This window comes from Grus americana, chromosome 4 (assembly GCF_028858705.1).
Source record: "Grus americana isolate bGruAme1 chromosome 4, bGruAme1.mat, whole genome shotgun sequence".
Lineage (NCBI taxonomy): Eukaryota > Metazoa > Chordata > Aves > Gruiformes > Gruidae > Grus > Grus americana.
This window is the reverse complement of record NC_072855.1, coordinates 38,179,625-38,206,899: the sequence shown is the minus strand read 5'-3', so window position 1 is coordinate 38,206,899 and position 27,275 is coordinate 38,179,625.

Below are 27,275 nucleotides of genomic sequence, written 5' to 3'. Positions count from 1 at the left end.
TTAAGTATAGTCTTGTTCTAGTAATGCCTCAATGTGGCATGGTAAAGTTACCTACATATAATAAGTATTAGCTTTCATCATTCTAACCTCAGGACTAAAAAGAAACAGAAGAGAGAGAAGTTATGGACACCTTCCACCACCATCTGCAAAGACTCCTGAACACTCTCATTTGGGATTTGGTTAGTCCCATGTGTGTTTTACAGTTGTACAGTAGTAGCTATCAGAATACCTGGGGCGGGGGCAGGGGGAAGTAATAATGGATAATACTGTTGAGTAATTCTGAGAGTGGGAGACATGCACATGAACATATACTTTCTGCTACTTTCCAGAAAATTAAGAAATCTGTCTTCCTTTAAACACTGCAAATAATAAAATATAACCACAGCTAAACTGTGGTTTAAAATATTTTAATTCTTTGTAAAGTTGACAAATCATTGCAAAACATCACAAATATTTTCTCCTACTCATCAGTATGAAGTCAAAGCTCCTTTGTTCACAATAGCTTAGTTCAACATTAAAGATAGCCATACAATGAAAAATCAAAATTAGAACCCCATGTCATCTGTTTCTACATATATGACTTCTGCTGAAGTGAATAAGCACTGTACTCACATAACTGATGAGGTGATTAAGATCCTGCATTTTTTTTCCCATGCCTGCTGGTTAATTCTAAGATTAGTGTTCAGTTTAATGTTGAGCTTCACACAATGTTTCAATATCATACTGTAGAGAAATTGTTGGAGTCCTGAACATTAAATCAATAGGTCTTCTGTCTTGTTCAAATAATCAAGTTTCCCCTAGGCGAGACCCATGCTGATCCCCAGTGTGAAACTCATTATGTGTCTTGTGGACTAAAATATGACATGTTATCTAATAAATTATTAATACCACATGTTATAAATCCAAAGGAGTTTACTTAATGAAAGAAGAGTTCAATTTTTTACTGTCTTAGAATTCAGTTTAAGGTAAATGTTAACTTGAGATGATATAAGCCATTTGTATTAAAAAATAAAATTAAATAAAAAATTAGAAAGACCAGATTGGATAATGGAAAATGACTTAAAAGAAATATATGTAAAAAGTTAGATGTGAAGATGGTGGTTGCACATGGAGATTAAAATATTTCTGTAAGAAAAGCACAAAGAGAGAGAGGAATGGAAGGAATTACGACGAGAGACAAGCTCTCATGCTACACACCAAATCTGGCAGAGACTGTCATGAGTAGTGCTGACCACAATCAATAGCTTTTGAAGAATCAGACCCTAGCAGAGTAAATAATTACTTCAATTATGAATAAAATAGTACGTTAGGGAGAACAGACTAGATTCTTCATATTATTGCTCCAAGTTGGAATCCAGTTGAAAGTCTGAATTTTGATGGTACTGCTTACTCTGAACTCTTAAAACTGCACTATCACCCCTCAAGTTTTGTCTTAAATATATTTATTTCTGGAAAGTCTGAAGTGAATAAGATAAAGTATCATGGAGAGAAGAGGGTACAGAAGAGAAACTACCCATTAAAAAATGGGAAGGTGGCTCAAGGAGAGAAGCGCTGCAGAAAGGTGATTGCCAGTCAGAAAATAAATAAAAGTAAAGCAGCTGTATGATGGTGGAGATGGATGTAAAAGCTAATTTGGTGTGGAAATGATCTCCTCAAAAAATCTAGAGACTTTTCATAATCAAAATCTGTTATAACATTTCTTTGCGTGTTCTGTTCAAGTAAATTGCAAAACTGAGAAAATTATCCATAGGGAACTATTAAGGGAATCCTTTCCACAAGAAAGGGTGCACATCTTTAGCAAAACCAAAACTAATTAATGCTGCCTTAATTGACCACTATCAGCTTAAAAGTCAAGCTGGTAATGCATACTACCACATTTCAAATAATAAGCAAAACTTAATCAAGTCTCTGGCATTTCTATTTCTCCTTCATGAGCAAAAGTCTAAAAGAGAAGCAGTTCTGCCATAAGATTTCCACTTCTACTTGAAATCTAAATGTTTGAGCTCAGCATGAAGCATTTGTAACGTGATGCAGGTCTTTAAAGTCCTGAAGAATGTTGCCTATGCCAAGTCAAAATGCTGCCTTCAGCTTCTTCTGGTGGAAAGGTTATTGCTGATGTGTGACTTCTAATTGTTTTCTGTCCATTCTGTGAAACACTATACCATTATATGGAGATGCTGGTGATCATAATCAGATATCAGCCCAGATACCAGGACCATGAGCTGTTTTTTGACCACTCTACCAACAGTGAAGGAATTATCACTCCAATAAGATCTCGTGTACGTTCTCATAGCCTGTTTCCTACAGGACCTTGATGGAGTTGCAAAAATAGTTGGTATAAAAAAAAAAAAAAGACGACAAAATCAAAGCTGTAGTCACAGGGTCCCTTTAGAATATCTGTTGATAGCAAGCAGAAACAAGGGGATAATTTACAGCCAGAACATAAGAAAATGTATTTTTTTAAGCTTTATTTTATTGCAATATTTGAGACCTGTTTTTCCATATAATGAATGTTTGCCTTATCTTAAAATGGCAGTATTTCTTCACACCTTGATGAATATTTACAACTTTTACTATGATTTAATAGAGTGATTGGCCTGGGATTGCAGCTAGACTCTGATCAGGATTACATAGAATCAATAGTACCATGCTGCAAAATAAAATATGTTTCAGAATTTTACTCCCTAACCTTATGAAATAATTCAGAAAGAATCTACCTGTTCACTTTGATCTTCTTTTTTTATTGTTTACATTAATTCAATTTCTTCACAAAAGCCATCTTTTAATATCAAGGCATCTTTAATTGGCTTTGAAAGTGTATTCTAATGGAATTTTCTCAGATAACCTTTAACAGTTTAAACAGGTTAAATTTTAATGTCATTTATGTTGGAAAGGTGTTCAAAATATTATACTATTAAATATTTAATGACATCATTATGGAAAATTTAGCTATTTTCAAACTATACTCAGGAGGCCAGAGGTATCATTCCACGCTAGTTCTTGAATTGTTAAACAGGTCTACAGAGATTTGTACTCTTTTTCAAAATTTAATAATATGGTTTAGGTTGCTGCTAACTTTGCAAAATATAGTATTCTTGCACAGATGTGACTCTTAATTAAAATGTCTCTTGTGAGTCTGAATGGGTTTCAGGGTGATGTTTTCATGTTTGTATCACTTAGGAAAATTTGGAGTATTCAAGTATTTCTGTATTCATAAACATAATGTACATAAAGACTACAGTCAGTCCTAACTACTGCATAGAACTATAAGAAAATCATATTTACATGCAAGTGTCTTCAGTGGCTTGTATCTACAACATTGTTGTCACTAAAAGGATTAACCTATGATTCTTCTGAATCAAACTGTTCAGTACTAACACTTATACTATAACTCCAGTACATTTTTTGAAATACCTTCAGACTGTGTTTATCAAGTATCCCAAAGCGGGGGGAAAATAATATTATTTTGTGAGTGATTGAGAGTGCTTTAAACAAACCTTCCCATTTTCAATGGGGGTGGAAATTGGCAGGCTGTTAGGAGAAATCAAAAGAACACAGCTATGTTATAAGCTACCTTCGATTTCCTTTGAAGTGAAGAAATATTAAAACACTTAAAATCATAACATAGGAATGTGTGTTAAAAATCCATTGTCACCTAAGTAACAGTAATTACAGTAGAATGCAAAACCAGAAGCCTTATACATTATAGAGATTGTTAGAGAAGAGAGAGATGACACCAGCTTCTTACCTCATTACAATGCATCCTTTTAATACACTCTGAATTTTCTTAAAAAAATACCTCAAAAGAACAATTCATTCTCTAGGCCTCATACAACTATGTTGAAGCATAACTCAAATGTAATATTTCTAAGGCATTATATAGTTAACTCCTTTCAAATTGTTCCCTTCAAAATTTACAGAGAAAAGCATCATAATAATACACTGTGTAAATTTATCTAGGTAAGTTCTATTTATTGATTCTTTTACATTGATCCACTGCTAAAAGATGTGATTTCTATTTCACTACTCTAAAAAAATAATCCCCAAACACTATTTTAATCACTATTCAGGGAAGTATTAAAGTAATATAATGAAAACTATATAGAAGAAAATATAGAAGTCATGGGACTGGAGAACTTTTAGTTATTTACAAACAGTATTTTCTGCCTTTTGTATTTCTTTCTCTCTGAGGTGAACTTTGGATTTTAGAACACTTATATGTAAACAAAGTTTGCAGATTTAAGTAAATAAATAGTTAAATCAATAAAAGTTTACCTGTGTTTAATATGCTGCCAAGTAATATATACTAAATAATAATATCTTATCAACTGCAAATAGAAACAGAAGCCTAAGCAGTCTCTGAAAAACTCCATTTCTATCAGAGAAATACCAGCATAAGGGAAATGAAAAATTTTCTGTAAGTTTTACATTAACCACCAGACTGCTATTCCTATTGCTTATACTTTAGCATAACTTAAATTACTATTTTAAAAAACATTTGGTTCTTTCCCCCACATAACCTTTGTGAGTACAGAAATTAAACAACTCAACCTCTTCAGAAGAAAATGTAATTGAGACTGTAATGCTAATATTAATTTTTACCTTGCTAACCACCAGTGTGTCTGCATATGTGGGAATGTGTATAAATCAGAAATTGATGGCATGGGCAAAGATGCACATACCTGTCTGTAAAATTAGCACACCATTTTCAGTGCTGGAAATCTGATAACCCCATACAAATGGCCAAGATCATAGAAAGATGGTATGTATTTTATATGGTATATAAAAGGATGAAATCCATCATCAAAACCAATAGCTTTATCAGATGTATATCTCAGCTAAAGCTGCAGTCCTGTGTTGTAGAACAGATAAGCTGATGGCAATCTGCAGAATTTTTTCATCATTTTAGATTCCCTTGCAAGAATTCCATCTGCAACACAGCTTTCTCTTCCTTGCTTCAGGACAATGCTGTGCAGATGAGAATTTTTGCCTGAAAGGTTTAGTAACAAGCCCAAAAAGATGAAAACATTACATCTCTTACTACAGCAGTTGGATCTGAAATTTTGTTTCTGTTGGAATGTGTTACCAATGGCAGAAGTATTTCCTCTTGCAAATATGAACTATATTTGATAAATTAATAGAAATCCCCAAACCAGAATAATTTGTGAGTAAACTATGCAATCATTCCTTATTCAGGGACAAAGATTTAAGAAAGACAGTATTCCTATAGGTTTGTCAGTAATTAAAGTGTATTTGTTTGGGGGGTTGTTGCTTTTGTCTTTACATAAGTAGCCAACACAAATGTCCATGTTAACTCATAGATTTTATACCAGAATTACCAGAGACTGAATGAGAAATGTAGGGATTAACACAGAAAGAACATTTAGCTTAGAAGCTTCAGTACCCTTTCACATGTCAGGTTTCAGTTCTGTAACTGCACTATCAGTTCCATAAAATACATTTAAAAACCACCATGAACCAGATGCTGGCAAAAGATAAAGCAGTCTTATTAGCTACAATGATTCATTAGTCTTAGATTCATTAGACTTTTTTGGAGTATATGGAAATAGAAAAGACCAGAAATATCCTTTGCTCTGGTGTACTTTCATAGAATACTTTTTTTTAATTTTGTTCTTAATCTATGGACCCAGGATTGAGCTCTAATCTCAGTCGAAAAGTGCTGATTTACATGTCTCCCAAAATGTTAAACCTAAGGTTGTGATAAGCATTTGGTGATGACTTTTCAGGACTTCACTGTTGCTTTTTCTCTAATTCAGTTGATCAGAAAATGCTAAATTAAAAAGATAAAGGACCAATATTGCAATTGATCAGGAACACATAAAAAAGGTTGAATAATTTTGAAGTCTAGTGATAGAAAATAAGAAAGCAGAATTGAAATCAGGGAGAATGAAAAAATAAATAAAGCAGGCCATGCTATTTCAGACAATCAAAATTTGCCAATCAAAACAAAAACAAACAGGCATGAGAACAAAAGGATTACATTGCCGATGTATAAAGCAGAAATATGGTTTTTGATTTGTGTTGCCTACAAAGGATATTAAACGCTAAATGAGTGATCAAGGTTATACTTCTGGAAATATGGGGACAGATGTAAGACCGTTAGTTACTATGGAAAAAAGGACTTACTAGGTTTGAGCATGTAGCAAAACCAGAAATACATAGGATCCCAGTCCATATAGCACATTGAAAGCTGATGAGGAAAACAAAGCTGTAGAGTCTCCTGACAATAAACATAAAGGTATAAGTGAACTGGGGAAAACCTGGGAAGAAGTTTAAGAGTGGGCAGGAGATGAGCTTCTGAAGAAACTCTCTCTTTGCCTTGTTTGTCCAACTGCCCAAGAAGAAACACAGTAAGATAAAAATTTCTGCAGAGCAGTGTAAACAGAGTATGTTAGACTGAGCCCACTGTACGATAACATTAAAGTTTCAGTACTCTGCTACAGTTTTTGTTTTATTTATAAAAATATTTCTGAGTTTTAAATTATTAAAAGCAGTAGAAACAAATTCAAAGGTATTTCCTTTTGACATTTTGGATAGATAGGAATATTCTGCAGATGTAAAGAAAGGTAATATAGTTTTTTGGATAGTGATTCTCAATTTTTTATCAAGTCCACAGGGAAAAGTGCAATTGCTCCCAGCCCGTTCCTCAGATGTTGATATACTGTAATTACTGCACAACTGCTAAAAAATAGGAAGTGTAGCAAAAGACTCTCTCATCAGAACCCTTAAGCAAACAGTTTCACTAAGCTTTTACAATAACACTACCCAGTCCCAAAAAATTACTGAATAAATTTATGTGTTCATTCAGACATATTTTTAGTTTAGTGAACTAGAAAATTCCATTTTCTATAAGTAACAGTCGAGTAAAGCAGTGTAATTTCTGGCATTTTCCAAATGGGTAAGATTGTTTTAGTGACGGTATTCTCAGTTAGTGAGGGTGAATGACAGAACTAAGAATCCTAACTTCAGTTCTTTTAGGTAAAAGAATTAAAAGCTGTATCAGGATGTAAAAAGCCATTAATGTTAATACATTTTACTCAACACATAGGGCAGTACTGTAGTAGAAGGAACAGCTCTACTGGGTAGACCAAAAATAGAGTAGCAAAACCATGCCATTTATTCCTTGGATGTCCTGTGTTGATGCTATTTTGCCACAACACACACACACACACTACATTTCATGGAGCAGCTTACACTTCACTGTTGTCTAAACAGCTCCTATGATAAGTACTAAAGGGTTTTCCTGCTTCTGTCTTACTAGGTCGGGAGACATTTTTTCTTCCAGAGTTATCTATCATCTCAAAAGGGCTAAAAGTCACTACCCCCGACATAACTTATTAAGAAGTGTAGCTTCCTGACCCTTCCTTTTTTGATGTAACACTCATCATTAACAGTATCATAATTAAAGCCTAGATGTTTTTCTTTTGTAAACTGGATTTCAAGAATTTTATATATATCTCCATTTACCATAATTATTTCACTAAAGTAATGTAATTTCATTTCCTGTACCATCCGACTTGACATTCGAACTTTCTCAGATGTTTCAGATATAGTTCCAGCACTGTGTGCTAGAACTGAGTATGTAATTCTGAGCCTAATTTAGTGAATTGCACATTGAAACCCATTGATCTTACTCCCTAATAACACAAATTGGTTATAGCTAACGTATATTAGAAGGTACAATTACAGAGCAAGCTATGACACATTACCACATATCAAGAGGCAAATGTTCCTAATCTACTCTCAAATGTTGGCATACATTTTCTCAATAACTGTGAGAAAAAAAGCATTTCTATGCGTAAGTGAGGACTGTAAGTGTCGCTTTGCCTCCACCTCGTTACCCTGTCAGATGTAGAGATTCATAGTGGTCATTGGCTTAAATAAATGTTTATCACACATTTTTAGCATTTTACAGATAGCATCTTACAATTTGAAATCAGTTAATTCAAAAAAAATAAAGAGGGAAATTATTTTACATTTTTAAATTATCGTCCCACACTGCTCCTCCCATGAATACAGGTGTTAATTTCAACGATACTGCTTTTGTGGAGTTCATCTGCCATCAGTCAGCGGTGTCTGACTATTCCTGCTTTTAGGTCATCCTCTTTCACTCAGCTCTCTGTATAGCTCAGTAATATATTACAGTCTTTTCTCCCAGTATTGATCTTTCTGTTGCCATTCTTGCATCAAGGTTATAAGACTGCACTGTAAATCCACACCGAGTCTAAAATTAGTGGTGAATACAACTAACATGTTAAGCAGCTTCGTACTACATCACACACATTTCTTAAATTACCATTGATTTTTTTGTGAGTATTGAGTATTCAGTGTAGATTTGGGATGCTGTTAGGAGCTACGCAAGTGTACATGGTTCGAGAGTTGCCTCTCTGAGACCTGTATCTTTCCCAGCCTGATGCTGGAGTTAACATCAGCAGAGTTGTCTGAAATATCTTGGTAGGAAAGTCAAGTCTTACCAGTGAGTCATTCTTTAGTAAAATTCTTATCTGTCATACCATACCATAAAATAAATTAAGAAAGTGAGTTTTGGGGACTATGTGTTACAAATTTCAAGTACCAGCATCACTGGCTAAAACTACAGTTTCTGCTGCCCTGTCCTCACAATCCTCTGGGATGGCTGGATAAACTCCAGCATCCTAGCTTCAAATTCTACTATGTTGCATTACTTTGGCACTGCCAAAAATTGACAAAATAACAAACATAAATAACATAAACCAAAGCTGGCTTCCAGAATGCAGCAGCGTCTCCCAGCCAACCAGAACTGATAGAAAGCATCACTTTGGAATGCCTTATGTAAACCTTAAACTAAATTAACGAGCTGCTTTTTGTGCTTTCCAAACAGGGTATTAGACCATTTCTGCAATTTTTCTTTCCTCTGTCTTCCACTACAATCACTGTCTTGCTCGGGTAGTGCTTCAGTCTGCCATTCTTCATCAAGAACAGCTTTTCAAGCACTTTTAACCACTCTTGTGATAGTGGCAGTCTTATGTGAGATAAAGACAAAGCGGAGCTATATGTTATCATTATAATGTGGGCACTCGACTGAATGTTACTTGAACAGTTCTCCTACTGCCTCCATGCAGACCTTCAATACGACAGCCTAAAATCATAGATCTCACTTCAGAGTCCTACAGAAGAGTCTAGTGGTAGATACACAATTTCTCATACCTGCACTCTCCTTCTCTAGGGAAGCAAGGCTTGCACGCCTTACAATATTTCCCAGGGTTTTGGACATATCTTTCAGATAAGTCATAAGTACAATTTGAACAAAATTGTAAAGCATAAATCATCTGTGATCATATAACCATCATATTATAGTGTATTGTATGCTCTTATAGAAATTTGTTACACAATTAAAGAGTGGATGTTTTGTGGCAATTAGCCAAAAGCACATAGCACATCCTCGATGTGTATATTAGTTTGTACCGGAAAGGAGGGACAGAGGAAGAAGAAAAGCACCATCCTTTTGGGTTGAATGAGCAACTCTTTCAAGAGGCAATGAAGCCAGTCTATTTGATTGCCAGTTTAGGGAACTGAAACAGCTGTTTGAGTAATCCTCTCCATCCTGTTCAGTGAATTAGGAAGATCAGCACCAAAGATTCAGTCGGCACCAAAAAGCGGCAGAATGGTTTAATTCTATAGTTCACTGGCAGGTTTACTGAATTATGAAGGAAATATTTTTAAGGTCTCAAGAAGAGTCATAGCCAAAGACCTTGGATGAATTCTTCATGTTTCAATATGTCTGTATCAACCTTCTTTTTCCATCAGCTTGAATCCAAACATTACCCTTCTTTGTTCCAGAAGGCACAGCCAGCTGGCTTCTTGCATTTAAAAAACCCAGTGTATAAAAAATGGAATGATAACTACATATAAATCATTTCTTGATTTGCAGTGTCACATTTCTGAAAGTACACACAAGTTATACATAACACAGTTCCTTCCTCACCGCATGCGTTGTGATAGAAACCTGTTCCTCCTATAATAAACTGAGGTTCAATTCTTTTGTTTGAATTTATCTTTGTACTATCAGGAACAAGAAAGGCTAATTTTAAATCCTCTCCAAATCAACAGGAATCATCTATTACTAGTTTCAGCTAGTCTGTGTTAGATACTTGCAGCAATATAAAAAGTGGATGAAAAAGTAAGTTTGAACAACAGCATCTAAAACAATTTGAAGATATGAATCACATATGTGAGATAGAGCATAATTACAGTATATGGTTACACAGTACTTTGAACCCCTACTAGCATTTAAATTCTTTAAAGTTTTACTGGAAACATCTATATTTACAAATTACAAAACCAAAGTTACTAAACATGTGTTTAACAAACATCATACAGAACACTTGTCAATTTAAGGTCTGAAGCCAATTTGAAGTATGTAATGAATTTATATCTGGGGTATGAAATAGATATCTAAAGTGACATCCTGAGGCACAGTTAATGAGATTGTCTTATGTAAGGCTATCTGGTAATATGATCAACTCTAATGAGATTACTCTGAACTAATCCCTTTACAAATTAAATTAATGAATGATATACATTCACAATGCAACAACACAGGACTAAAATGCGCCCAAAACATTTTAAGGTTAATATCAAAGGATTTCTCTATCCCTCTTAGAGCCAAGTTATTATGTATATAATAATGTATTGTGTTAAATCAGAGGAGGCAAAAAACAAGGAGACCCACAGGAAATAAAATGCTGCCAAGAACAGTATACTATCTTTGTGAGTATCACATGTCTTTTGAAAATGATAACCAAATAATTAAACAGAAAACAGCTCCTGCCTGGAGTCCAGTACTGCATACCGCAAGTGTAAGAATCAAAGGGAATACTAAAATTTATTATTGAATCTGCTGAGTAGGAGAGGAAGGGCAAGGAAAATGATTTCCCAGCCTGCTGAAAGAAAGACACATAAGGAAAAGAGAGATTAAGTATAAAAAAAGTACATTGCAATGAGTGGTTGCATTCGGCTTTATCAATCAGAAATGGAGGTAGCTGGGAGCTTTAAAATGGAGGGTTAAATTGGAGAAAAGGGGGTCATTACTGGTTGAAACCTTTTATCTATATGCTGTTTGCTGTTATGAAAAATGAACCTGTCTATAAGTAGCTTCTTTCAGCCACTTGGTTGTTGTGGTATTAGGAACTGTAGAGGATATGAGGCATGCTATGGTAGGGATTTTGTGAAGATCTTGTGTTTATCTCATTGATAAGCCCAAACTGTCATTAGGAGTCATAGCACAAAGCATCTCTCTTGTAAATTTTCTGTAATAGCATTCAATGATGCATTTAATTGCCATAAAGGCAGGAGCCAGCATACTGCGAATATCCTGACTCGCCTCCAGTTTTGCCTTACTGGGAAATGTTTGGTAGCATTGTTTTTCATGAAATAACTGCACAAGAGCATTTGCGCCTCTTTGGGTAATGCTTATTCTCTGCCTGTATCTGTCAGACTGATCCGAAAGTGTTTGGTACTAGAGACTTTTTTCCCCTCCTGGTAGAGGCATCTACCCAGCAAGTGAGCTAATTTCCCTTCCACTTGAAGCTTTTGAAATATCACTTAATCTGGCTTTGAAGAACTTAAAGCATTGAAGTGATCTGTATCATATAGCCAAAGTCAGACATGTAACAGAGTATTTTGGTTCCTAGGGTGCAGAATCGCCTTTCTTCTCAGCTACCACAGAACCCATGGTCTTCCCTCTGTGGCCAGGAGCACCAGTGGCAAGCAGGACCCCTGCTATTTGGCATCCCGTTCAAGTCTCTCTGTGTATGTGCCGTCGCCCTGCCTTTGCAATGACTTTATCTTAGGTCCTCTGGTGACTGCTTGCTCAGAGAACATTGTTTGGTACTACATAAAAATGGAAGATTTTAAAAATCGCCAAGTGAAAGAAAGAGCAGTTATTAAAAGCAGCACAGGGTGACAGTAGGAAAGAATATATAGGAGACAGTACCTTTTTTATGTGCCAACTTCCATAGAATTTGATATGTTCAGTCACTCTAAAGGGCAGGCAGAAAAGGCTAACTGCAACACTGCAATTTAGGAAGCAGAGGATACCTTTCTCCACATGAAGTGAAAGATTATGTGGAAGGAAAGTTGTGAAATCTGATGGTGACTCTGAGATTTGACTTTTCCAATTGAGCAAGGGACTTTAGCGTTTTCATCATCGTGGAATACCATCTGAAACAAGGCAGTAGGCAAAGGACATCGCTTTCACACATTGGCATTTGGTAAAGGGATGCCAAAAGGATACTAAAGCAACAGATTTTACCATGTAATCATGACACCAGAGAGGAAACATTAAAGTCAGTAAAAGCATTATAGTGAAAATGGAATCAAATTAAATCACTTCAGTCAGACTAATGCCAGCCCGGTCCTGTGGATGGACTGCTTGTCAAAGCACGTTAGATGCCCTCCTGGAAGGTGTCCTCCAGTTTAGTTTCTTCCCAGAAGAATCCAGTGCATGTGTTCTGCAGCTGCTGGGTGATGTGAGATAAAGCACAGGAAGTGGGACGGGGAGCGCATTTGTTTCATAACTGCACTCCCGATCTCAGCTAAAACGTTAGTGTAGACACACCGCCGGGACTGCTGAGGAATGACCAGTTAGGTTAGCTACTTTTCTGATTTTAATGCATTAGTAGAAAAGAAAAAAAGCACAGCATTACTTCTAGTACAGGGAAGCGACTGACTCTATCCTCCCCTGCAATTAAGAGGACTATTCTGAAGTCAGTTGTGCCTAAATGCTACATTAAGCAATTTTCAGATCTCTAAAGCTGACTCGTAAGCCAATTTTGCATATGATTTTTTAAAGAGAATCGGTTAACAGTATTAATTTCAATTAAAGCAGAAAGATTATAAGAACCAAGGCAGAATTTTTCATGCCTATAAAAGTATGTTTAATATGACAGGGAATCTTTTCCCTGAATAGCAAAGGAAAGGACTAAGCACACATTCTAGAGCCTATGGCATTAATAGTACTTGTCAGTCTGACTGCAGGTGGTATTTGTATCAAGTGAACTTAGTAGTCTGTAGATCATGTTCTTATTCAGTCCTAGGCAATAGGCTACTGAAGTAGTGGATTGTTTAGGATGTGGTAGAAAATGGTAAGACCTCTTTGCTCAGCTTCCTTATTTACTGCCCATTCTATAACACTGAAATCATGGCAGGCATGGTAAGTAACAAGACTTCTCCTTAATTGAGAGCTTTCTCTATCCAAACTAATTCAGCTCCCCACAAAGTAGTTGCCTAAACCAATTACATGTTGGCTCAACTTCTATCCCCTTGCAGTTACTCAAAAAATCTAATAAAAAGTGACTGTAAAACATAAAATATATCTGTGAATGGCAAAAAATTAAATAATTGGCTCTAAGTAATAATCAAGAATCATTTTCTACTTGTCTGAGAAAATCCATGTCCAACCTGCATTACTGGGAACCCCCAAAAATGTGGTCCATCCTGGTATCATACTGGGTTAAATAATTACAGATACCTTTAGTCATGTTTATGGCTACTGATCATTGCCTTAAAAGTTCTTGCACTTACAGAGTGGCCAGAAACAGGACTGTATCCCAGTTCTCATTGAATGTTACAATAAAGTAGGCATGAGTATAGAGAAAACGTATGCCCTACAGCAACTGGATAGACATTCCAACAAGTTGGATCTCTTCTGAACAAACAGAAAGCAATTGATATGCCTGAGTTCCTTCAGAAAGAACTCATGCTGACATTATAAGGGTTTAATCCCACTTACAGATGTTTCTTCTTTGTAGAAATTGAAATCAGGAAAGAGGGGTTTTGTTACAGTGTGCAACTTGACAACTGGTGTCCCAGATTTCTTGAATATCAGAATGGTACAGCAGTCACCTAAGTAGACACTTTACTGGCCCTTTAGCTGCTAGATTTTTGTGTATCTGATAAGATTTTCCATTGTTGTGCATACCGTAGTATTTACACTCATGGGTCTGCCCAAAATATCATTTACCAATAATATGGAAATCATGTACCCTGAGTGTGCCAAAAAATGACACTGTAAATGCAAAATGAAATAATATTGTTTTCTGCTATAGTTACAAGTAGCACTCATGCCTTTACTACACGTTTAACTAGATGTTCACCACTGCAGGATGACTTTTGTCTCATTCTTGTGGCCACTGCTTTGGACAGGAAATTGCAAGCTGGTTTTGAATTGCTGTCCCCAGAAAGTGTCTGGGAATGCCATCAGGCAGAACTAAAACAGAAAGGTCACCAGCACACTCAACAGAATAGAGAGTGCCAAGCCTTCCTTTAGGACTTTGGTCATGCAGTGTGTTACCTAAAGAGGTCACCCCACTACAATCCTTCCGGCTCTCTGAATTTCAAAAACACCTCCATGCTGAATTATTCTCTTCAGCACTCTTGGGGAAGACACTGCCTCCCGCTGTTACAAGATTAAGCTCATTCCATAACTGTCTGGACACTACCTTGGGATCTTGGCTGGCTTCCTGCCATCCTGAAATCAAGATGAAGCATCTGCTGTACCATTACCCAGTCTTGGTGTATGCATCCCTTAAGAAAGGATATTGTGACATAACCAGTGGAGCACAAAAGTCCTTATTGACTTAAGAACCCACAGGGCTATTGCCATCTGTTTATTAATTAGGTGCACTAGGTCCTGATTGTTACATATGGAATGAACCAAGCTGTTGGTGGCTCAGTCCATCAGAATGCTATGGTTATAAGGAAAGGATTTTCAAGAAATAGGAAATAAGTATCCTTGTTTGAATTGCCCAGTACAATGTCTCCTAGTGTTTTAAATCCAAATCATTATTCCACTCCTCTACTAAATGTGTTGGATGAGCCCTCTGTTCCTGTCTTGCTGTAAAATCTATATTTCATAAGGGAACACCATTATAGGGTAGATTGATAGTTTCAACTTTCTTCCTCCCATTTTCATGTTTTTATTCATCATGACATGTCAGTGGTTTTTTTGTTTGGTTTTATCAGTCAAGACCATCATTACCCCCCACATAGAATCTCCTATTGAGACCAATCATTCAGCAAGAAAAAAGTAAAATCTCCCTAACAGCATCTTTGGATATTTCAATATATATCATTATATATTCTTTGTTTGTTTGAAAGAAATGCCCAGCAAAGCCACAAAAGCCTGTGTGTCTCTCCTGGTACATTGTAAAACTGATGGTGTGATTTTTGTGACAATGATTATTATTAAATTTAAATTTCTTACATTAAGCATATAATTTCCACAGTTCATGACACATTCACTTTGTACCTTACACCTCCTATCCCTTGGAAGACAGCATCCTCTACTGAAGAGGATGTATCTTGACTCTTGAGTCTTTTTAGGGGCACCCCTTAGTGTAACAAGGTGGCAGTGGGAATTTCCAGTTGGCCCCTCCTCTCTCTGACCCTCCACATCAGACAAAACTTCCATGTGGCCAGAAGGCAGATCATAGAATCATGGAATAGTTTGTGCTGAAAGGGACTTTTAAAGACTAGTCTGACTGCCCCTGCCATGGGCAGGGATATCTTTCACTAGTTATTGAGTATACCTCTATTGCACAGTAAGAGCCTAAGAATTGCCACTTTTTTTTTAATACTTTAAATAGTAGAATACTTCCTTACAGCATCTCACTAGATAAATAGATACAATCCTGCGTTACAGCTGTATAATTCCCAAGCATCAGCCCTGCCAATAAAAATATTTCTACATTTGACAAAATATCACTAATATGGCAAATACTACAGAAAACATATATGTTACTGTAGAAACTCCTAAACAGTTCCTTCAGAATGTAAATGCATTCTGACCTCTAAAAATGGGGTGCTTTAAGATTCTTAGAGGTGTTTCTTAACTACTGCACTATACTAATTCAGGTAGGACAGATTATTGAACAAACTGATCCATACTGCTACCTACAGAGTATTTTTATTTTCAAGATCTAAACCAGTTCCATGGACCCTGGAGCAAAACAGAAGGAATCTTGCAACGCAGCAAGTTTGAACTTTAAACCTCTATGGAAATGAATTATGCATATGGATTGTATGTACAGTTTTAAGCTTTAGAAATAATCTTGTATACTGCTATTTACAATAGAAACGTTCCTCCAGAGCATTAACGTGAGTTAACATGAGTCTATGGGAGTTAACATTGCTAAGGAAAGGGATGAGACAAATAAAGGAAAACTAGTAATAGATAGGCAGAGGTTTTTTCATTGTAATTGGAATAGGAGATATATGGAGATAAGGAACTTTAAACAAGGGGAAAAAAGATATCCTGCTAATTCATCAGCTTCAATATGAGCATGAAGAAGTTTGAACTATTCAGTCAAAAGAAACAGTCAGCGTAACTCTAATTTCGAAGAAGTAAATTACCAATAAAGAAACCAAATATAGGGTGGGATTTTTCTGGAAATTTTTGCAGTGAGGGAGATAAAAGTATCCCCAATAGATTTGAATAATGTCTTTTGTTGTAAAATGGATAGGACTGAAATACTTACTTTCTAGTAAAATATGAAAGCTTGTGTATTGTTGACAATACATTGAAATTTGAATAATAAATCCTTTCAGGATTAACCCTCAGCCTCTCACTGCTCTATTTAGCGAGTGAAGCTGATTTTTTTTTCAGAGAAAAGTTGCTGTAGAAGCTGCTTGTTCAACAGCTTCTTTGTTCTAGCATACATTTAGTATTTTTTTTTTAATGTGAATCAATGCCTTTTTTAATCAATATGAGACTTTTTATTTTGTAAAACAACTTTTGTTCAGGCACCATAAGTGGTTGTGTACAAGGAATAAAGGCCAAAGTGCCCACAGTATACAAAAATGATTGTCTCAGGACTGTGCATTTCAGTAAGAATATGGCACTGATTTCTTTTCTTATGATGGAGTTATCTACCTGTAGATGACGTTTTCACTTGTCATATTTGATCATATACTTCTTATTTGTAATCCAACTACAAAAATCTACTAGTGCTCAAGATTTATCCCTTGCCTTAGACCTTTCCACAGACAATTGAAAGTTGTTCTGTGTCAAACAGTCAAACTTTCCAGTCTTTACAGTACTGGGAGAAACATTCTTAACATCCAGCAATGATTACTAGTTAAACAAAAAAAAGCTTTGTATGGCCATAGCATGATACGTTTGAGAATAATGTAGCAAATTTAAAGGCATATTTTACATCACAGTATGCTTTAGGCAAACTTAAATTATTCATTTTACTTGTAACTATTTATGCATTTATACACATATACAACCCCTTATAGTTTTAAAATAGATTATTTATAAAACATCATCACCTTATAGCAAACTAATGATTCCAGAAAAGTACATTTGCAAACCTTCTGAATAAGGAAAGCAATTTTTAAAAGTGTATTGATTTGTCTAAAGTGTTAAATGACATAATAGCCATACACTAAAGCATTGAATAATTTAAGTAAATCAATGTTTTCTGAATCTCATACAAGTACAAACTGTCTTGGGTGATAAAATAAATCAATATAATAAAAAAAATTGAGTAGTATATAATGATGAATGTATGCGTTGATAATAACCAGAGGTAAAAACTCATTTTATCATTGTAACAAACAACTTCCAGTCATCTTTTCTCTATTATTCCCATCAGAAAACATGATACTCTATAGTCAATTGATTTCAGCCCTTAAATAACTTTTCATTTAAAAGACACCTCACTGAAGTATAAGTATAACCTTTTTCAAATTATCATCCTGGATATGGAATAGTTATGCAGATTTACTGCTATTAAAGTTATTTCATACAGTTTATGGTTCCTAAACAATGACATATTCTGTAGACCTAGAGGAAGCATTACTTCCATTCTTCAATGACTGCCATAACGTTTTCTTTAATTAATGTCTCCAGGGCAGAAGGACCCTGTTTCAGATCTTATAACTTTTAAATTTTTTTTTTTTTTTTTTTTTTTTTTTACTAACAATCTACTTCTGGCTACCTTCCAGGAAGTTAAGAGTTAAAAAACGAAGAAGAAATGCATACATTTTAAAACTGCTCATAATATTTTAACATAAAAATGTGCATCAATTAATTTCAAAAGTTAACAGAGATAGTATACCTGTAGAAGGCATTTGACGATGTTTGTTACAACCATATTTATGAAACCTATTAAATTCTTGTGCAGTGGTAAAAACACTTAAACTTCTAATTATAAATTGCATAACACCATATTCATTCAGAGATTTGCAGATTCAAAAGTCCTCTAGAAATATTATGATGTACTTATATACCTCTGAATACAGGTGGACATGCTACCAGAATAACCAGAGTATCTTGCCTTTAAGACCATTTATGAGACCCTGAGAAAAACTGAATAGTTTGTTCTGGGAAACCATATGAAGGAGAACATTTGTTGGTTTGGTTGGTTTGCTTTTTAAAAAAGGACTAAATGAAGAAGGCTTCACTATTAATACTAGAAGTAAATATAATATCTACATCAGCCATATTTTACATGGTTGCATCCCAAGTCATATAAAAGATGTAAGAGGATTTCAAACTTAGTTGGTTTTTTTTCCAGCAACTTTTATTTTTACAAAAAATCTAATTAATTCATGATAATTGAATAGTACTGTTAAATATAAATCATGCTTTCTGCATGATCTCTCTGATGATCTTATATAATTCAGCAGTAGCTCGTCAAATCTGTTTGAGGAAAGTAAGCTCTGTTTTGGCTTTGAAAGGAGGGAAAAGCATTACTATATAAAAATGAAGTCTCTCTGCTTTTTATTCCAATTCAGTAGTCCTTGATACATGCAGTTCAGAGCAAATATACATCAGTAGAGATGTTATATAAAAGACAAGATGATGGTTCAGCTTGAAGGGGTTTGAAGTTTATATTATATGAAATGCACTATTTCTAAAACCACAATGTTTATCTATTGTTATTTTTATAAAATATACTTTTTAAGAAAATGTCAAGAAACATTATGCTAACCCTGTACGACAAAATGCTTTATAATTTATTTTATATGAAGTACTTTTCAAAATTTTTTATTAGCTTATGAATAAGTAATTAACTCTATTTTTAAAGTTGTTGATAGTCAAAACACCCTGTTACAAACTTTCCACTGAGAAAATGAACAAAGTAGTATTACTTCTTAGATGAAAATCTTCCTTTGACTGAATACATGTATGATTTTGAAAGGTAGGTGTAGTCTATTTCTACAGATACGTAATTGCAAACTTATTGCTGAAAGATCCTATTATCTATTTTTCCTGAATGTCATATTTACTTGCTTTTCTATAATATGTTAAGTTCTGAAAACCATTTCTTGTTAGTTTTGGATTATTGCCAGCAAATTGCCATTTTTCCATTTTCTTAGTTATTTCTATACCCAGAGTTCATGTAATTATATGTTGATTTTCATGCAGTTATCTCACAAGGATTTAATATATGTATGCAAATATGGAACTCCATTTAAGAAAAGGTGGAATGTCTGTTCATTGGACCCAATTGGCAGCAGAAACAATATTACACTTGTCATTAGAATTATGTACTTTTTCTAAAAAGGCAGAAGAAAATTAAGATATTTCAGAAGTGACACATTATAGATCCTGCTTGCTTTACCTCATCATATAATCCTTCATAACTCAGTGTTTCACAATCAGTTTTTAATAGGGATCCAACTGAACTTCACTGTTTAAAATAAAATTTTAAAAAGCTGTAAAAATCAAAATATCACCATTTCCAAATTAACACAGACAAATGGTTTCCATGGAGATCCACTACTGTGGCCTTCAAAGTATGTTCATCCTCGACAACAGTGGGGACAAGCACTAAGATTTGTGACAGGACAGACAACTGTGAACAGTGAAGACCATTTCAAAGGAAGAATGGGCTGTATTCCTTAGTTATTAATTTCCATTAATTCTAATGTATACTGTTTGGTGGGTTTTTTGGTGTGGTGTTTTTTTTTTTTTTTTTGCTTTGTGTGTATTTATATTACAGTCTGGAATTTGAGTTTATCTTTGTTAGAGAAATATCTGGATTAACAAGCCACAGACAGTGAGAAGGTCCATCAAAAACATGTTTGGAAGAGTCAAGGACTCCATACAACAGCAGAAATTTACTTATTTGCCGAGAAATTCCCTATTCAAGTGAAAGTACTTAGTAGTAGTAAAAGATGACATGGAAATATAAAACCATTATATGTATTCTTATATGCCTTATATCTGTTTTTATATGCCCAACCACAAAGACAAGAGTCAACTCTGCAAATAATTTTGATGAACATGACACAGATGGGACTAGATAATTTTACATTTATGATGTATGGGTAAATAACAGGGATGAGAATCTTCCTATTCTAAATGAAAGTCATTACACAGGAACTCTTGTCTTCATAGTCCAGCTTGTGCTACAGCTACTGATGAAGACTGTATACCTTGGACAGAACAAGAGAAGTACATTCTCGCAAAGATCATCTTTGGAATATCCTGGCTTCCTTCTTTAATTAAACGAGCATAAAAATACCAAATTTTTTGTTTTCGTTTGGTTTTGTTTTGTCCTTGATGTACATACTATTTTTCTAAGACTACTGTAGCCCAAATACTTTTCCCCCGTATTTCTTTTCAGCTTCAGCAACATGTCCTCATTCCCTGCAATTCTATCCTGAACTGATCAGTGCAGAAACTATTACCTTAGTAAGGGGATATTGCTCTAATTCTGTTGCATTTTGGTCTCTTTCCTTGGTTCATGCTGGTACTTATTGGAACACAGTCTGTGTAAAGGACAGTCAAAAACATCCAGAGCAAAAGGAACGAGCAGTACATGGCTAGCTTACAAATAGTCTGGAACTACGAGCTTAACTACAAAATTATGAGTAAAATTCCTAGTTCATATAAATTTGCCTGGGTCTAGAGCCTTCCCAATGGGAATACAAGTTCCAAGATGATATTTTGAAAAATGAGATTTGGGTATATTTTAAAACGTAACCCCTAATAAATATTCACTGATTTAGGCTTCAGAGAAAACACTGCCATATGGATTGCCAAATTTTCACTACTTTGTCACTTAGTTAAAATACCACTGAATGTTAGCATTTTCCTCTGATTGACATGTTGACCTCCATTAGGAATATCCCAATTATGTCGGTATCTTTTCATATTTGACCCATAATTTTGGTATATACTGTCTGATACCAAAGTACTGTACACTAATACTCCTTCAGTCTTCAGTTACATGGTTTTTATCTATTAATGTTAGAGTTATTTTTGAAGCAGTACTTTGAATTTGAATTCTTTAAGTGGGGAACTGATAAGTCTCCACTGGTCCAGGAAACTCAGAGTGTATTAAAAGTTTTGGATTCTTCAGTTTACCAAGTCATTAATAAAAATGTGTACTAATGTGTGATTAGACCCTAAAATATCCACAGTGCTAAAACCCCAGAATATTTAAAAATATTTCATTTTTCTTTTCTCAACTTTTTCCACCAAGGGTAACCGAGTTTTCAGATCCTGGATTTGGGTCTCATAATGGAACTATACTGAGTTACAGTCATGAATTTTCTGTGGAAGAAATCTATTGATTATTATATTCATTCATTGCATGTTCAGGTGTGTCTAAGAGAGGTGGTCTATGAACATGTGTTCACACAGTTGGGAACTGATCTAGGGAGTAAATAGGTCAAATTCTCAGTCAATGGTGACATTGAGAACTGACAATAAAAGTAGTGCTCAGTAGAAGCTTTCAATCTTTTAGTAGTTATAAAAGAGACAAGCTATCAAAAGCTGTACTAATAGAGGAAACATTCTAAGCCAAATAAAACTAGGAATGGGCACAGTTATTATTTTTAAAACGTACCAGTCCATGGATGAAAGAGATTTGTTGATTGCAAAACACAGATTTGTATTTTGTTTAGCCTGTTCCTAGGCCCCAATTGTAAGTTGAGTATATAGGATATTAAAGCTACTGGAAGTTAAGGAGGGTGAGAATTGTTAAAGAGGAGTGTCACTAAACTGAACCTTTGTAAATAAACCCAAGCTACAAGCAGCTGACAAAGATAATGGGACAAATAGACTATGTTAGTGGTAAATATTCAAGAGGAAGTATAAAGGAAGTTAATATTCAGAATTGTAAACGCACGCTTAAACCACAGGTAGGAATTAGCATTTGCCCATTCAAATGTCTTTTTCTGCCACAGACTGTAACTAACCATAACATTTTCCATAAGTTCCCGTTCTCCAGAGTGGTGATATTGTCACACATAGAATTTCTGAAATCCTGAACTGAAACTGTATGAAAAGAATCATAGAATCATAGAAACATACAATGGTAAGGAGATGGTAGATGGAAGAGGAAAGGAGTTCTCTTCAGAAAGTATAGCAGTTATGTGCTATTGCCAATGGGAGTGTTGCTCATATTATTCCGATATTTTGATTAGGTTTAAAGAAAGACTGTAGAAAAATAGATTAATATTAAATCACCTAAGCACATTCATATCATTAGATTAAGGGAGACTTATAATGATTCCCAAGTGAGTAATGAAGGAAATACGTATTTCTATGAATATCTTTCAATGAATAAAAAAGGACCAATTTAGGGCAGGAACCTTTGTTGCTGCCTTAATCTGTAAAGAAATTCTACAAAATATTCTTTGAATTTACTGTATAGGAAAAATGTATGTGAGGAATACCAAGAACACATTTAGTCTATAAAGTGGCTTCTCTGAACACACATAGAAGTTAAACTAGTTTTTCTGGTAGTATTCAATTATATTATTATAATCTTTAAGAAAAGGATTCTGATTTTTTTTTTAGTGCCAGTCATCAGAAATAATAATTCATTTTATAACACATCTAATCCATAGTTCTTTTATAACCAAATACATCAGTCTAATTTGAGATAGGTTAAATATTTGTCAACATTACATTACAGCAAAAAAATTATACTCAATATTTTCCTGCACTGCCACAAAAAAAAAAAATGTTTAAAATATGTATTGTTTAAAATATGATTACCCAATTGTATGCAAGATGCCAAAACAAGTTGATTTCCAGATGTCTGTCCCAAACTTTGCTGGAAAAGAGATGTCAAATTCTGCTCAACTTCTACTTTGGAAATGTTCAAAAAATGCCAAGTCATATTTAATTTTTCTGTATTGCTTTGATTTTTAAAAACATTTGTCATTTGTCAACAATTCTTCAATGACTAAGTTCTGAAAATGTTAACAGCTCTTTTAATATGTGGAATATTATAAATTTAAGAATATTATTAATATATTAATAATTATTTTCTTTCCCATTTTTCCATTTTTTTCATGTGACACATTCTTTATGCGTTTTTAAAGAATTCTGTAGGTAGCACTGACTTTGTTGTATGAGCTCTACAGTTATTTGATTCTTCAGATGTCAAATTACAGTGTTCCTTTATCTATAGTAAATAAATTTGATAGCAATTCTGCCAGGAAATACCTGCTTTCAAACCGAAACATATATTCCTGTAGCTAGTCATTCCTGTGACTTTGAAACTTTGTTTCAGGCAGTACTCATGGATCTTCATCTGGTTGCACTGAAAAATAGGACCTGATCATTTTATGGTAATGAAAAACAATTACAAAAATGATCACTGAGCAATGTGAACAAGTGTAACATTTCATATACAAATAAGAGAAAATATTTATGAACCTTTATGCACCTATGATGAATCCAGTATCTATTGCTTTTTAGAGTTTGTCATCTATTTTTCACAACCCTTTTCCTTTCATTTTTTTTAATACAGAATCATTCATCAACTGATTTGACTTCTGTGTTATTATCTTGGCTTTACAATTCAGTTGCACATTCAAATATATTATCCTAGTTTGGTTTTTAAACAGCCATTGTAACACAAATACTACCAAAAGCTTTTGGCTTTGTTTTCCAAACATCATCCCTTTAAATGCTTATCATGTCTTCTTGTGCATATCTAAATTTTTTCTGCAGGTGATTATGGAAACAAAAAAGGCTCCACATTAACAGCATGAAAGCCTTCTGGCTTGCTTTTTGTTTGTTCCCTTACAACTCCCCTACTTATTCCTTGACTCTTTGCTGAAGTATTTGATGACTTAACATAATGAATATTTAGTATGATTTAGAAAAAGGATGTAAATTATGTTCATTTACTTAATATTTTTTCACTTCTCAGTTTTTTATGTCAAAAGTTGAATGTGTCCCTTATGGCCTTCTTTTCAAAGGTATTATTATCAAGAGGATAAATATGCAAGAGCATACCTAGGTACTTTTTAGTTGCCTTTATGTTTATAGATTCCTATCTGTTGGTAGTCAAATGATAAAGACAAGCTAGGTGATTAATTTTTCCACTGTGGTAATCACATTGATTTAGTTCATATTCATGACATTTCATATTGTTAACAGTCAATGACCCCAAATTAATATAGGAACAGTTTTGGCAAAGCAAAGCACAATCTGACAATGCATTTACAACTGTGATTGTGTTCTTACTGTGCTGAGACTGAAATGTCAATTATACTGGGAATGAGGGAATAGTGTATGTATAGGAGAAAAAATATTAACATATGTGATTATACTTGAAAGTTAAACTACCACTACTGAAAATCAGTGTTCTAATCACAGTGCATACAACTACTGAGAAGAACAAATAAAAACTGAACACAGATATTTTAGAAATATGAAAGCATACACAGCACAAGTACAGAACACCTATCAAAAGCCATAAAATGAACTTTAAAGCATTAATGAAGCAGTGTGCTATCACTTATCTGATGATTTGCAACCATAAATCGCACTGATGATGGTGATGGTTCTATTGCTCAGAAATAAACTTTCTAATTGAGCTTTTGGAAGTTGAAAAATTAAATATTCACTTTAGAAATTTGGTTTTAGAGCAATGACTCAATCCCTTTGCAGCCAACAACTGTAGAGTAGCTACACCTGATTTTTGTACATTTCACTGTGGCTGCTGGTTGAGAGCTGAGATCATGTACTTAGTTTTTGTGTGCATTACACATCCATCTGTTCCTCCGTCTGGCAAAGAGAAAAAAAAAGAAATAAAAGAGAAAAAAAAACACGACAGGAATGCTTTATAAACTCTTTTCACCAATACACCAGTTGTTAGCTTCCTGCTGGTAGCCCTGGTATAGGCTTCATTGGGTAATTATTTCAAGCAGGAAACGACCAACCCACATGTTCAAAAGTAATTACTAGTTCAATTAACTATCCAGAAGCAGGTAATTTTTTTTCTTAGGATGCAGAAACAGAAGTATTATAATATTTGTGTATCTTTAATGTAAGCATTTAGATAGCATCTGTGCAATTTTATACCTGCACCAATTTTTGTAATTGAAACAAAAATTTAATACTAATAGAAATGCTCTAGATATAGATAATAAATCATGAATGGTCACATGAACTTTTCTAAGTACTTTTTATGCCAGGTGTAATACTAGGTCTGTTGTCATCTGGCATTTTCATTAGTGATTTGAAGATGAGCAAACAGCAGAACTAAATTCACATATAGTATTAAATTGGGAAGTACTATATATTCAGCTGAGGACAACAGCAGGGACATGAGAAGTCTGAGAAACACAGGCAGGAAATAACAACATAGACATAGAAAAGCACAGGCTAATACATCTGGGGAAAAAGAAACTAAAATGAGAACAGTATGACTGGGAGGAACTGTGAAAGCTGACATTATCATCAGAATATATGCCCCCATAAGGCCTTGTCTTGACTGATTCATAAAGGTTTAAATGCTTTAAGCTTCACAGTGTGGGGTCTGCCCCACATAACGGCAGAATGAGGTAGATAATTCACTATAAGGAACAATGTGGTATTGATAGAGAGATGGTCTTAATGGCCTCTCTCTGAAATCTACAGTTCTTCATTCAGCACTTCCTCACTTCAGAAACTTGAAAATACTGTTAATTTGTGATTATTTTGCTCAGTTTTATTAATTAGCTTTGTCTTCCTAGTACTGCATAGGGTAGAAATCAGGTGCTCCAATTACATAATGCTTTTATGATGCAACAATTTTGAATTTATTCTCTTCTCTGCTGTCTATCAAGTCAACAGATTTAACAGTTGATACACAGCAAGCCAAACACTATCCCATATACCAAACTTTTTTTTTTTAACAGGTGAGACAAAATATAGCTACAGGACATAATTTCAATGAGATTTGTTCTACGACATTAGGAGAAGGTGGTTTCTTCAAACATCTGTCAGTAAGAGAAAAAGCTAGGAAAATGTCTGAATAATGGATCTTGCGCAAGCTGTCACAATCATCCTATATAGTCTAAGCCATCCAAATGCAAGTGACCACTCATCCAGAAGGTGATTAGATATACAAGTATGTAACTGTGCCCATAACGGTGAATCATCTATCTCTATAAATGCTGAGATATATCCTACCATGAACTAAAATTAATTTCCTAGACATTGATAAGACTTGATTCACACCTCTCTAATGTGAACAAAGAATTTTATAGATAATCATGCTAATGCTTCTCTGAGTTGAACAAATAAGTATCTGAAATCTCAGTGCAGACATGCCTATGTGTTTGGCGGCAACGTAGTGTAGAGAAGTCCAAGCAGCTTCTAGCAAAGCAATTTAACTAATTTGGCTACTACGTTAAGTTTAGCTATAGGACTGCACAGATTCATGTCAGATACCCTAGCAAGAAAGAACAAAATTTCAGCTCTAGTGTCAATAACCTTTAACCACGAAAAAGAAAGGTGAAGGTAAAAATTATTACTTAATTATTTAATTTATTATTTAATTGGGATTTTAAAGTATGATTTTTAACTCATATATAAAATCTGAGATCGAACTTCTGGACTAATATGAAACCTGAACCAAAAAAACCTCTGTAATTTACTGATGCACCTTTCTTGCACTCTAAAACTTTCTAGAATGTGTATGCATGTGTACACATGTGTATTTAGAAAGATATGGGTTTACTTATGTCATATATTCAGCTCCCTGTGTTTCAATGTTATTTCTTACTCTGAAAAAAAAAGAGTAGGAAGAAGAAAAGCGTGTTGTTTTTTTTTTTTCAGATAATCTAAGTTTCAAAAGGATTTTGAGAACATATGTAGGCTTGGAGAGAGGGAACGTTTGGAAACTAAAAGCTAAGCACTTGCAATGGCTTTAACAAAGATCTAAGTTAAGGTTCCAGTCTGTTCCTTTCCTTTCTCCACATGTAGTTTAAAGAGCACATGCATATAAGGGGAGAAGCAAGAAGTT